Below are 14373 nucleotides of genomic sequence, written 5' to 3'. Positions count from 1 at the left end.
ACAGCCCCACCACAAAGAATTATCCAGCCAACATGTCACTACTGGGAGACTCTAGGGTAGAGAATGCAGTATGTTTAGTGGAATCCAGCCTTCCTTTACTCACGTGGCATCATTTGAAGTATATTTAAATAAAGAAGACTCATGGCAAACTTGTTCCATCTTCTTGCAGGGTTTTTTTTTTTTTTTTTCGGTACGCGGACCTCTCACTGTTGTGGCCTCTCCCGTTGCGGAGCAACAGGCTCCGGACGCGCAGGCTCAGCGGCCATGGCTCACTGGCGCAGCCGCTCCGCGGCATGTGGGATCTTCCCGGGCCGGGGCACGAACCCGCGTTCCCTGCATCGGCAGGCAGTCTCTCAACCACTGCGCCACCAGGGAAGCGCCAGGAGAGATTTTGAAAAATAATAATGCCCCCTCTTGCAGCTTTTGGAGAGGAAATGTACCTTGCTTTATGGGTCCAGAGCATTGCTGGTCCTGGTTCCTTTAGATTCCATTTGGGATAAAGTCATGACCTTGGGTATTTTACCAGTTCCCTCGGTGCTCCAGTGCTGCAGGTTGAATTTTAAGCATATGCCTCACAAGACTCTGGATCTGCTCCCTGAGGGTAAATTGCAACAAACCCAACTTTGTACATTTTGCTGCTTCCCAGGAATTCTTTGAGGTCATCTACAACAACTTTGTACACATTCAGAAATTAAACGTCTCCACACTTTCCTGGCTGAAATCCTGGACTCAGCCTTGTAGTTCCTATACTTAAAAACATCCAGTCTAGGGCTTCCCTGGTGGCACAGTGGTTGAGAGTCCGCCTGCCGATGCAGGGGACGCGGGTTCGTGCCCCGGTCCGGGAAGATCCCACATGCCGCGGAGCGGCTGCGCCAGTGAGCCATGGCCGCTGAGCCTGCGTGTCTGGAGCCTGTGCTCCACAACAGGAGAGGCCACAGCAGTGAGAGGCCCGCGCACCGCCAAAAAAAAAAAAAGAAAAACAACATCCACTCTAGTAGAAAAATAAATGTCCTTGTGAAAACGAAACAAAAGTCTTTCAATAGCAGCGTTCTTTACAGCTCAGTTAAAATTAGAAAAGAAAGTTGGAATCAGATGACAAGGCAAGACTAGACCCACTTTGGATCCTCAGAGGCACTCACCTCCTATTTATTCAGCTTTATCTCTTGTCTAGCAGCAAATTTTTCTTGAGTGCCTTCTGTCATGTGGGTGCTGGGTTACAAAGCTGAAGAGGAAAGAGAGTCCCACCCTCAAGATATTTATACTCTAGTCATGACACAGAAACTGACCAAAGAGTCACATAAACTGCTGTGTAATATCAGTTGTGATATAGTCTCTGAAGGTGAGGGACATTTTGCCATGAGACAGAAGACCTCGGTGGAGACAGATATTTATTAAGAGGGAAAAGATTAACTGGAGCCTGCCCATAGAACAGGGGTGTGCAAAGGCCCTGAGGCAGGTGATACTTGGTACATTTAAGGAGTAAAGAGAGATCAGTGGGGATTTTGATAGGTAGGAAAATACCCCTCCCCCCAAAAATGTCCACTCACTAATTCCTGAAAATTGTGAATGTATTTATTACTTTACATGGCAAAAGGGACTTTGCAGATGTGATTAAGCATCCTTAAAGTCAAAAGGCTCAAAAGATTCCTGTGATTAAAATAGTAGTCCTGTTTGAGTTCTGTGGCCACTCCTCTTTGTATTATCTGTCCAACCACAGTTATCTGTGACGGCTACTACCCTATCCTAAATATTCTCCCTACCCCACACTTATTCCCTGTTTTAAATAAGGGTTCATGTAACACTAATAGGAATTGAATCATGCGGTATTTCCACTGATAACTGAAGTTAGAGGTAGTGCATAGAGAAACCTCCAGATAAAACCCTCTGAGAGCTCCATTAAGGTAGAGGTTCATTGCATGCTTGTTGTCTGAGGTAATTAAAATCTTGTTTACTACAATAAGAGATCCAGGAATTGTTGATTCAGACTTACTAGTGCTTTATGAGTTGAAGTCTTCAGTAAGCTTAAATGATCCAAATTAATTGTGTGTGCCCTTTCCAGTGAAACTCACAGCTGGTTCATTTCAGCTCAGTTTAGAGCATCTTTGCAAGTGAGCAGAAGAAAATACACTTTTCCTAATATATACCATGCACACACTACCATATGGTACAGGTCTGCAGTCCCTTAGCTGAGACCCTTGAGGCCAGATGTTTTAGAATTCGGAATCTTTTTTAGAAAGGCATGATGGTGCATGTGCCATTTATATTTACAGAAGACACATAGTGGGGTCTGGGACTATACCCCTTGAATGCATTCATGTTTCTGCAGCATGCGGATGAATATTCACACTAAGGGGGAAATATCAATATTCAACGTAGCTTCACATCTCTCCATATCAAATTTTACTACTGAATTAGTTTTTGCACCATAAATATCAATAATAACAGAACACCTTCGATCTTGGAGGCTTCTGAGATTTCACAGTCACTGATAAAGGATTTATGGACCTGTGTTTTAAAAAATGGGTCCATAGTGTGGCACTGCTTGTTTATGTTCCAAAGAGCGTAGGTTATTATCACCCATGACACAAGCACACTGAATTATTTGTCTCCCTGCTGGGCTGGATATGTCTGGGAGCTACTCTCACCCTGCTCTCTGCTCTGTCCTGGTATTGTACAACATTCTTAGTCAAAGTTAAGGTTTGTCCAGGGGACAGGAAGTTGCTAGTGTTAGGCTGAACTTGTTCTGTGATTGGTTCCCATTGAACATTCTGAGCCTGCAGTTGCCTTCAGTATCCACGTCTGTGGGTATGTTACCTTCACCTGCTCTGTATTCCCTCCTGTCTGTCCAGCCCCTACCTTCCTACCTAGAGTCAGACTAATGATTTGCTTTTCATTTTGTGAACTGGATCTTGGTTCTTCCAGTGCTTGTCACATTCCGGTTAGATGGTTGTCTTGCACTGGACCCCTAGGTTACGTCCAGGTGACCTGCATCTGCCTTCCTCGTCCCAGGTGACCTTATGCACTTGTGACACACGCCGAGGCCGTGTCACCCTCTCTCCACTCGTGCAAGCATGGCAGGTACTGCGCAACTCAGATGTGGACCAATCCAGCCAGGGATCGAGCTGCCACACTAAGTCCTGGCTTCAGTGGAGTGACATTCTAGAACAGGACTAAAGGGGATGAGTGCAGTTTGCCTGGTGCTCGTTCGTGTATCCCCGCTTTTCTGCTGGAAATAAATGTTGCCATATGAAATGCCTTCTTGAAGATTTACTTTATGCATCAGCATACCAAAGGCTTTTAGAAGTCCTCCATTGAGGAAATCTGTTTGACTGTATTTAAATCAGTGTTTTTCCAAACTCACGTGACCAGTGTAAGTTAGCAACATCACTCTTCTGGAAATGAGGTTCATAACTTTCTCCTTTCCTCCTTTAATCCGTATTCCTTGTGAGAAATGGAGTCCTGTTCTAATAAATGTTTTCAGAGAACACCAGTCATGATTTGGATTTCCATTATTTTGAAAACTATAAAACCAAGAAGGCTTGTTCACAAAACAATTGTTTGGTGTCTCTGAACTCAATACTATCTTGCTTTGTCATTAGAGAAAACTAATTGAAGGAAGTCATTGTCATTGAAGGAAGACTGAGACATTTTCTATTAAAAGTAACTTTAGGGGGCTTCCCTGGTGGTGCAGTGGTTGAGAGTCCTCCTGCCGATGCAGGAGACACGGGTTTGTGCCCCGGTCCGGGAAGATCCCACATGCCGCGGAGCGGCTGGGCCCGTGAGCCATGGCCGCTGAGCCTGCGCGTCCGGAGCCTGTGCTCCGCAACGGGAGAGGCCACAGCAGTGAGAGGCCCACGTACCACAAAAAAAAAAAAAAAAAAAAAAAAAAAAGAAGAACATCTAAGTAGGCCCCAGTACTTAGAGTGTGCTCAGTGGAGAGGTACATGCCTGATTGTACAAAGCCAGAGAGCGGGTTTTGTGAGGCGGAAGCAGCCTTGGTCCCTTGGTGATGTCTGACAGTCCTCGTCACACACAGTCATCCTGAGATGTGAACTTGACTCAGGACTGTTTGATGGTGTGTCACCAACATGTGGGGTGCTGGTAACCGATTGGATCGTACTGAGAATCTCAGATGAGCAGATGACACTCTCTGAAAAGAAACTTGGTTAAATTGGAGGTATTCTCAATATAGAAACTTGAAGACCCCATGGGGGGCGGGGCTTGTATAACCAAAAAGAAGGCTTGGGGGGACCGTGGTAGTGTTGGAGGGTGGCGCTGGTGTTACCGACTCGGGTCCTTGGACTCTTGAATGAAGAGAAATTGATAAGAGGCCACGTGAGTAATTCAGGCAAGACTTTACTGGGACTGGTGCTGAGGGAGCCCGAGGAGGTCAGGCTGGTTCCTTAAATGGGGTGAGGGTGGGGGGCTGATCGGGCTGGAGGGGTGGCATTGGTGGTCTGCCTACCCCCTCGGTGGTGCTGTCTACAGGGTACATATGCAATACCCTGCTTTTGCTCTTGCATCTCAGAAATGGCAGTTGGGTTTGGGCCCTTTGGTATCTTATTGTTTATAATTGCCCCGACTGGGACTGCTGCATGCATGAAGTCATTTTCTAGACCCTTATCGTTTCTTTGTATTTTGTTGCTTGAGGAGACGTTTGTCCCGGAGCAAGCACTACAGTAAAGGGTCCCAGGTCCCAGCCTGTCTCACTGGTGGTTGTGATTGTAACATGATACTGTAGACACCATTTAATAAGCATTACCTATGTCTGGAATGTTTCAGATCTCACCCAGTTTAATTTTCTCACCAGTCTTATGAAAGAGGTGCTCTTATTATACCCTTCTTACAGATGGCACGACTGAGCTTCAGGGACGCTAAGTGGCTTGGCTGAGGTTTACTACTAGTACTCCAGAATCTGGGTTCCTCTGTCTCCAGAATCTTAACTAGCATTCATTTTATTTGATGTTATTTCATTGTTTTTCTTGTCATCACTATAGGTTGTTTTTAGAATGACCAATGCAGTAGAAATAATTTGGTTGTAATCTTTTTTTTGCGGTACGCGGGCCTCTCACCGTTGTGGCCTCTCCCGTTGCGGAGCACAGGCTCCGGACGCGCAGGCGCAGCGGCCGTGGCTCACGGGCCCAGCCGCTCCGCGGCATGTGGGATCTTCCCGGACCGGGGCACGAACCCGCGTCCCCTGCATCGGCAGGCGGACTCTCAACCACTGTGCCACCAGGGAAGCCCTTTTGTTGTAATCTTAACCACTGTTTATTGTGTAACAGGAGAGGGAAAAAAAAAAAAAATCAAAGGGCTTCAAATGTTCAAAGATGGCTGAAGCAGTAGTAAAACATACAAAGAGGAGAAGTAAAGGGAACAGAAAATGCCATCAGCTCTTTGGGTAGAGATACCTGTAGCAAATACTACACATTTTATCTGGCTTGACCACTTCAGTCTATGTTTTATCATGTCAAGAGCAGCGCTGTCTGATAGGAAATAGAATGTGAGCCATACATTGAAATTTAAAATTTTCGGTTAGCCACCTTACAAGAGGTAAAAAGAAAGACGTGATTTTAATAATTCATTTTATTCTATACAATTTATATTATACTATAATAATCATTGTTACAATTTTGATCATCTATTATTTTTACCCAAATACATTAAAATTTTCTATTTCAACATGTAATCAAGATTAAAAGTTATTACTGAGATATTTTACATTTTTTTTTTGGACTGTCTTTGAAATCGGTGGGCATTTTACACTTAGAGCACATCCCGAGTCAGACTGGCCGCATTTCAGAGGGTCAAGATCCACATACAGCTTGTGGCTACTGTACTGTACCCGAAATGTGCCAGACTTAAGGGTTCCAGACCTCAGTAATGAAATTTAGATAATAAACTAGCCAAAAGACTAACAGAAATTCTCTAAGAGGAATCTTTATGCTGAATCTGTGGTAATTTTTACACTTTTTCTCTTCCAACAGAAAAAAATATAATCAGTAGTTCACTTTTATATTGGAGTCTGACTTGGTTGTTGAAGAGCCTTCCCCTGGATGTGATACAGGTTTTCTCTTTTTCCTTTATAAGCTTTCAGGTTGTTTCGCATTATTTATTTTCACAACATGCGTTCCTGGGGCCTTGAACACTGTTCTTCTCAGAATCCATTTGCAGGCTGGGGAAGCCACATAAAGCTGGTTAGGGAGACCTTTGTGCCCTGAGGGCAGGGATGGACCTCAGGCGGCCAGATCAGATGTATTGTAAGTTCAGGTCAAGAGGATTTATGGGCATCTGGCTCAGAAGCACACCCCACACCTCCACTTTTCTTTTGTGCTGTCAAAATTTGAGCAGGAAGGTTTCAAGCCATCTTAAATCTAAAGCCTTTAAGAAGTTCTATAGTGCCAACGTCACTCAGAAAGGACAGTTGGAAAGATTTATAAGGAATAGAAAGAAGTCAAGATTGAAAGGAAGTCTGTTTCCTCTCTCTCCTTTAAATCCCCGGCATAGAATTTCATAGTGCCCCACTTTAATGGGATGAGAATGGATTCCTAAACCTTCCGTCTCCGGATTGTATGGCCTGGCGCTGTGTGCAGCACAGATATTCCTCTGGGTACATTTCCTGCGATATACGGAGACCAGCTGGGCAAAGTTACCAAAACCCTATTTTAGTTAAAAAGATAAAATTTTATCTCTTAAATGTTTGAGGATATCTTAGAAGACAAGGCTGTAAAAAAAACTCAGGTTAATACATGAAAGATACTTGGGTTAATAGTAAAATAACTTCTAAATCCCAGCTCTTTCTATACAGATAGAACTTCGATTTTTGAATTTCCCTATTAAAATCTTTACTGCATTGGTTTATAAAAAGTTCAGTATGCAGGGAATCTTCTTAATTTATGCTTCATTGTTCACCATTCTCTGATCAAGGAAGGCTCTGAGTGAAAGAAAACCCATCCCATGATCTTCTGACATTTCTCAGCCTGACTCTGCCGTTGAATTTGCCTGTCTCTATCTCTGTCTTCTTTTTTCTTTCTCTTTTTTCATCACTTTATTTATTTATATTTATTTTCTGGCAGCATAAGTGTGGGCTGCAGTATCATAACTATACGTGGGTAGCGCCCTTAGAAAAATATGCCCTTAGTCTGTTTTCTAGATTCTTGTTAGTGGGTCTCAGTGCTCTGTGTAAAAAGTGATCGGTCGTCAGATATATTTAGGAAATGCTGCATGATATGTCTTCCTCTTATAGACTGATAATAAGCTAATACAGTAAAACTCTTGAGAAATATTCCAGTAGAGAAACTTGCATAATTTTCATTTAACTGGAGTCTCCCCAACTCAGGTGACCATGGAACTCTTCTTACTTGTATCTCCTGTGGGACTAATGCCGAAGAGAATGAATACACGGGGACATGCAGTGTCAGGGAGTTCCACAGAGAGTCCTTTTCTATGTCTGGATGCCGTCTATATAAATGTTCAAATAACTTCCTTAAACTCTTCCTTAGTTTCTAAATTATCGACAGTGTTTGCTTGTTCAGTTGATGAACAGAGCCTTCTCTGCATGGGACACAAAGTGCCCTGGCCTCAAGGGACCTTTATTTCAGCAGGTGCTAGGGCGCTGAGGCCAAAGCCTGCCTCTCCTGCTTGAGCAGGCAAGGGCAGGGTGATAGGAACGAAGTCAGCGAAATAGTCAAGGTTCCGATGATATGAGGCCTGTGGACCATGGGAAGCTTTGTAGATTTTACTCTAGGCCAGATGGGAAAGCCCTTGGAATGTTCTCAGTAGAGGAGCGGCGCTATCTGGCTTATATTTTAAAAGGATCCTTCTGGCTGCACTTGCACGTGGGGAACAGACGTCAGAAGATGATTATAATATTTCAAGAGAGATGATGTTGGCATGTGCCAGAGATGGGGGCAGTGGGAAGAGGTTGAATTCTGGTTGCTTTGAGGGAAGAGCGCATTAATCGAGACGAAGTATGATATTGACGTTATCTTAGAAAGTTTGTATTTCTTGGTTAGGAAGAAAAACAATTTGAGGAGAGAAAATTGTGGGTCACTGAACAGTCTGTAGTATTTTATAGCATTTCATTCAGTTTTTAAAAATTCTTTTAAATCTCTATGTCATCGTCAAATTGCATTTGTGTAATAGGTACTATATACCAGTTTTGATTACATACTATATGTTAGTTATACGCTAGGGAAGAATGTAGTGTGGGGAAATGATTAAACATGACAATGATAAAAGCAAAGCCCATTTTGGAAGGCTTCATTTGAGTTAATAGATATAAAGTGCTCCCAGCAGGACTGGAACATTCTAAGAGCTTACTCAGTATTCCCATTATTATTATGTGTGAATCCTCTCCTTCCGTGAGGCAGCAGATCCTTAATCCATCCGTTTACTTTCTTTTCCACTATTTCCACCCAGGTTTAAGCCATCACCGTCTCTGACTTTGACCAGTGTTATAATTCCTTAACAGGTCCATCTTGCCGCTGCAACAGTCCACTCCTTATCCAGTAACCAAAGTTTTCTTGTAAACACTTGAATTGCATTACATTTTTTTCTTTAAAATCCTCCACCAGGGGCTTCCCTGGTGGCGCAGTGGTTGAGAGTCCGCCTGCCGATGCAGGGGACACGGGTTCGTGCCCCGGTCCGGGAGGATCCCACATGCTGCGGATCGTCTGGGCCCGTGAGCCATGGCCTGAGCCTGCGCGTCCGGAGCCTGTGCTCCGCAACGGGAGAGGCCACAACAGTGAGAGGCCCGCGTACCACAAAAAAAAAGAAGAAAAAAAAAATCCTCCACCGGTTTCTGATCCCATGTTGAACAAATTCCAAAATCCGGCCTCGCCTTGCAAAGCCCTACTTGATCTGGCTCCTACTCCCCGACCCCCCCATTTTCACTGACTGCTTCCTCAGTCCAGAATATTCTCTCCCTGTTTATCGCTTCTCATAGCTCATTCCTTCCCTGATCCTACCCGTTATCAGTTGCACACTCTCGCCCCTCCCAACTCAGCCACTTTCTTTCCTGTTACCCACTTGCATTTTCTTCACAGCACCTATCACTTTTTGAAATTGCTTATTGATTTACTTGTTTATTTTTTTATAAATTTATTTATTTTATTTATTTATTTTTGGCCGTGTTGGGTCTTCGTTGCTGCACGTGGACTTTCTCTAGCTGCGGCGAGCAGGGGGCTGTTCTTAGTTGCGGCGCGCGGGCTTCTCATTGCAGTGGCTACTCTTTGCGGTGGCTTCTCTTGTTGTGGAGCACGGGCTCTAGGCACGTGAGCTTCAGCAGTTGTGGCTCATGGGCTCAGTAGTTGTGGCTCGCAGGCTCTAGAGCTCAGGCTCAGTAGTTGTGGCGCACGGGCTTAGCTGCTCTGCAGCATGTGGGATCTTCCTGGCCCAGGGCCCAAACCCCTGTCCCCTGCATTGGCAGGCAGATTCTTTTTTTTTTTGCAGTACGCGGGCCTCTCACTGTTGTGGCCTCTCCCTTTGCGGAGCACAGGCTCCGGACGCGCAGTCTCAGCGGCCATGGCTCACGGGCCCAGCCGCTCCGCGGCATGTGGGATCTTCCCGGACCGGGGCACGAACCCGTGTCCCCTGCATCGGCAGGCGGACTCTCAACCACTGCGCAACAAGGGAAGCCCAGCAGGCAGATTCTTAACCACTGTGCCACCAGGGAAGCCCTGTTTACTTGTTTATTAACTCACTCCCCCTCCCCCACCTGCGTACGCTGCATGTAAGCTTCTGGAGGAGAGAGGGGTCTGTCCGTCATGTTCACTGCTGCATCTTGGCTGCTGCTGGATACGGTCCCATAAAAGGGTGAGCAGTAATATGTATGAAGAAACCAACTCCTCATATTGAATCTTTGTCTTGTCCTCTCAGTGGTTCAGAGGGTAAGGGAGTCTAATCCCCAAGAATAAAAAGTTACAGTTCACTCATAAAAAGGACATTTAAAGAAGCAGATCCTCCCCTCAAACTACCTCTTGTATTAAGGATGTGAAAGACCCAGATAAATTAGTTACTCCCAAATAAACACATTCATTCCGTTGCCTCATGCTGCAAGGCTGAGGGTGAGTCGTGCAGCTCAGAAGAATGATCTTTTTAAGGTCTGTTCTTCCAGAGTGGAGCTCTTATATTAAGAATTATTACAGCTACAAGACAGATTGTTCCAATTAGTCGATGAGGTCCAGGTTTTTGAGAGCTGTTAATATGTACATGAGCAATAACTGTAGCAGAGTTAAAAGGTGTGCCTTTGGGAATTTTAGATTGAGATTATCAGTTTCATTCATGAACCATAGCAGGAGCCCTGAGAATTAAGTGCTGTATTTCTCTGCCAGCTCATTCACTAGAGGGTTCTCCAGTGCCCAGACCCAAGGGTTATGAGGTTGCCAGGTTCCTCTCCTCTGCCCCACTCTCACCCTGTCCCAGACCAGTGCCTTCCTCTGTGTTCACTGAGACCCAGACACCGTGATGAGCATTTGGGAATTTCTTAGTAAGATAGACAAGCCCCTTGACTTCAGGCCACCTGAGAGACTGGCAGAGAGAATGTCAACTGGAATTTACATGAAAATCAAGTGGGCAGTTTTAAATTTTCCAAAACCAAGTTCAAGTGATTTCCACTCATTCCTAATTAATAGTAAATGAAAAAAAAAAAAAAACCAAAACTAAACAGAAAAGCTTGATTGAATGTCTGCTTTTCTACATTCCAATAAAATGCTACGTTCCAATAAAATGCTCCTGTGAACACCGTGCCTCTCCCCTGTGCTCAGAGGCTCACATGCTCTATCTTATTGCGGAGTTTACTAAAATCCTGTGACATAAGCAGGCACTGGCTTTGGAGTTAAAAAAAACAAGTGATTTGTAGAACCTGGGGGTGATGCCCTCCCCCCCCACCCCCACCTTTCCAGTAGGCCAGTCTCTTTGGTTGCACATCAGCAAGTCAATCTCAAAGGTGCCTGAAATCCTGAAGTTCCTCCATTTGAGTTAAGGTATTGCTGCCTCTTCAAATGCTAATATAAGGAAAAGAACAAAATGTGAGTTTTATCTCTTTTGGACACGTTAGTAAAGCTCACCAGATCCCACTCCTGTGGTAGCTAGCAAAGAGCAACGCATCACTTGGAATAAGATGCAAAGGCGGTGGTCCAGTGGGACTCCACGCTTCCAGTGCAGGGGACACGGGTTTGATTCCTGGTTGGGGAACTAAGATCCCACATGCCACACGGCGTGGCCAAAAAAAAAAAAAAAAAAAAAAAGATGCAAAGGAGGTAAACTCTGAGCGAACACAGGTGGACACCGCTGGATGAGACACTTCCTGTGGGAGAAGGAAGGACTAGATATAGTGTGATTGAGGGTGTGGATTGAGGGGAGGCACCCAATCCAGTAGTAATTAGATCTGGCCTTCAGTGAGCTGGCCTCATCTAGAGAGCAGGTGATTAGAATGAACAGTGGGGGTGCGGAGAGAGTGTGAGAATGGGTCTTGATATTTGTGAAGGGAGTCTCATCGAAGAAAAAATCAACTTAGTCTTTGGGAGCCCAGAATGGAACCAGGACCAGCAGAAGCCGACTCTGCTCAAGAAACTGGTTACGGCTCAGGCACAGCATGCAGGGCAGCAGCAGATGCCATCCAGGGCCTCTTCTGCTTCACATAATTCAGGGGAGGTTTTTCCAAATCAGATTCCCTCAGTCCCTCCAGGGACCTTCTGAGTCAGGTGTCGAGAAGCAAAAGCTATATACCCCCCTAGTTCTGCCATCAAAAAACAAGGCCTGGGATAATAATGATGGTTAACATCGTAAAAAGTACTTACTGTGTGTACTTACAACACTCTTCACACATTATGTCATTCAATCATCACTTATTAAAAACATCTTTCCAGGGGCTTCCCTGGTGGCACACTGGTTAAGAATCCGCTTGCCAGTGCAGGGTACATGAGTTTGAGCCCTGGTCCTGGAAGATCCCACATGCCACGGAGCAACTAAGCCCATGCGCCACAGCTACTGAGCCCGTGCTCTAGAGTCTGCGAGCCACAACTACTGAAGGCCACACGCCTAGAGCCCGTGCTGCGCAACAAGAGAAGCCACCGCAATGAGAAGCCCGCGCACCGCAACGAAGAGTAGCCCCCTCGCTCACCACAACTAGAGAAAGCCCGTGTGCAGCAACGAAGACCCAACGCAGACAAAAATAAATTTATTTATTAAAGTAGAAATCTTTCCATAAGAAAACAGCAGTTAATAATCAGTATCTCTATTCTTCTGATGAGAAAAGTGAGGTAAGAGAGACATCCTGAGAGACATCTCAGTAGGGTCTGAAGTTGTCTCGGTAGAAATCATCTAAGAAGCCTAGTAGTCTGAGGTTAGATGCCACTTTCTGCTGTTCACAGGATGATTGATCCCTGTTATCATTTTGATCTGTTTCCTTCCAATATTTGCCAGGGGTTGAGGGGAGTATAAGTATACTCAGTATCAAGGTGAATACAATCATAGCCTGCTTTATCACTTAACGTATTGTGAATATTTTCCATATTTTGAAATATTTTTCACTCCTTCAAAAATAAAATTTAGGGCTTCCCTGGTGGCACAGTGGTTGAGAGTCCGCCTGCCGATGCAGGGGACACGGGTTCGTGCCCCGGTCCGGGAAGATCCCACATGCCGCGGAGCGGCTGGGCCCGTGAGCCATGGCCGCTGAGCCTGCGCGTCCGGAGCCTGTGCTCCGCAACGGGAGAGGCCACAACAGTAAGAGGCTCGCGTACAACAACAACAACAACAAAAAATGTAATTTTCTTACTTGTCCTAGCTGCATTCTACCAGTTTTTCATAATTAATGCATTTTACTTTAAGATCCAGGGAAAAAAATTAACAGAACAATGAGTCTAATTTAATGTCATTTCTGAGACCTTTTATTTCTAAGCAGAAACAAGTACAGGGGCAACATATTGAAAGCATAAAAAACACCTTTTTCTCAATTTGCAAATAGTTTTGTAGTCTTTTGATTTTCAAGGTAATATATGTTCATTATAAAGTAATTCAAACAATCTATGAGTTAAGAAGAAAGGACATGTTTTTCTTGCAAACACATAGCACTCTAGAAATGCCAGTATGCTGTGCATAGTTTTATAGGCTCATTTCCACTTGCTAGACGAGGGAAGTCTTCCATTGTCAGTAAGTAGCTGTCTGTATCATGCTATTTAAATGCTGCATAGCTCAGGTTCTGAGGAGATTACCGGGGTTCAAATCTCATCACTGCCGCTTAGTAGCTATGTGAGTTTTGGGCATCCACTTAACCTACTCCTTTATCTGTAAACTGACATTTAGTACTAATATCTATCTGACGAGAGTTTTTAGAAGAATTAAAAGTATCTTATTTATAAAATGCTTGGTTTAGTGTCACACACTAGGTGATAGATAAATGTTTGCTTCTCCATGGTGTGGATGTGACATAATTTAGTTTCGCAGTGCTTTGTTTCTTTAGTTTTTTTTTTTTTTGCGGTACGCGGGCCTCTCACTGTTGTGGCCTCTCCCGTTGTGGAGCACAGGCTCCGGACAGGCAGGCTCAGCGGCCATGGCTCACGGACCTAGCCGCTCCGCAGCATGTGGGATCTTTCCGGACCGGGGCACGAACCCGTGTACCCTGCATCGGCAGGCAGACCCTCAACCACTGCGCCACCAGGGAAGCCCTCGCAGTGCTTTGTTGATGGCCATTTTGGCCCTTCCAGTTTTCCCTGGTATTAACATCACAGCTATGTAGAGCATATATTTGGGATAAACTCAGGTTCTCTAGGGACCAGCCACATGACATGTACATGAAAGGAATTGTCCTAAATGCTATTTGACTTGTTGACATTTGGGACTATAAACCAACATGAGTCAGAACTGGCTTTTTCAAAACAAGCTGGAAATCTCTGTTAGAAAAAGCTCGAATCTCTGCATTTATATGGATACTACACTCTTTATTTAAATGTACTTCCCAACTTACTGGTGGCCTAGAATTGGTGATCAGTTGGGTTTCATATGCAGGATGTTTAATCTCAAAGCTCAAGTCCTTTGTGTTACAGCTCACTCTGCCTTTACCTTCATGAATTGAGAATATTCAGGATGCTATAGGAAAAGTTCGTTTGGTATCATATCATGTGGCTTTATATATATATATTTTGAAAATGTCTATAATAATAATAATTACTTTCCCATACCAGAATGCAGTATAAGAGTTCCTGGGCTTCCCTGGTGGTGCACTGGTTGAGAGTCCGCCTGCCGATGCAGGGGACACAGGTTCGTACCCCGGTCCGGGAAGATCCCACATGCCGCGGAGCGGCTGGGCGCGTGAGCCATGGCCGCTGAGCCTGCACGTCTGGAGCCTGTGCTCCGCAACGGGAGAGGCCACAGCAG

General features: G+C 44.8%; 1 protein-coding gene across 1 annotated transcript in view; it reads left to right on the top strand.

Annotated features, from left to right (window-relative positions):
* The window catches only part of PTPRG (protein tyrosine phosphatase receptor type G), a 313959-nt gene that overhangs the window by 16709 nt on the left and 282877 nt on the right, over positions 1–14373 (top strand). The window lies entirely within an intron of this gene.

Source organism: Lipotes vexillifer, unplaced genomic scaffold, assembly GCF_000442215.2.
Source record: "Lipotes vexillifer unplaced genomic scaffold, Lipotes_vexillifer_v1.1 scaffold8, whole genome shotgun sequence".
Taxonomy (NCBI): domain Eukaryota; kingdom Metazoa; phylum Chordata; class Mammalia; order Artiodactyla; family Lipotidae; genus Lipotes; species Lipotes vexillifer.
This window is presented reverse-complemented; position numbering and strand designations above follow the sequence as displayed.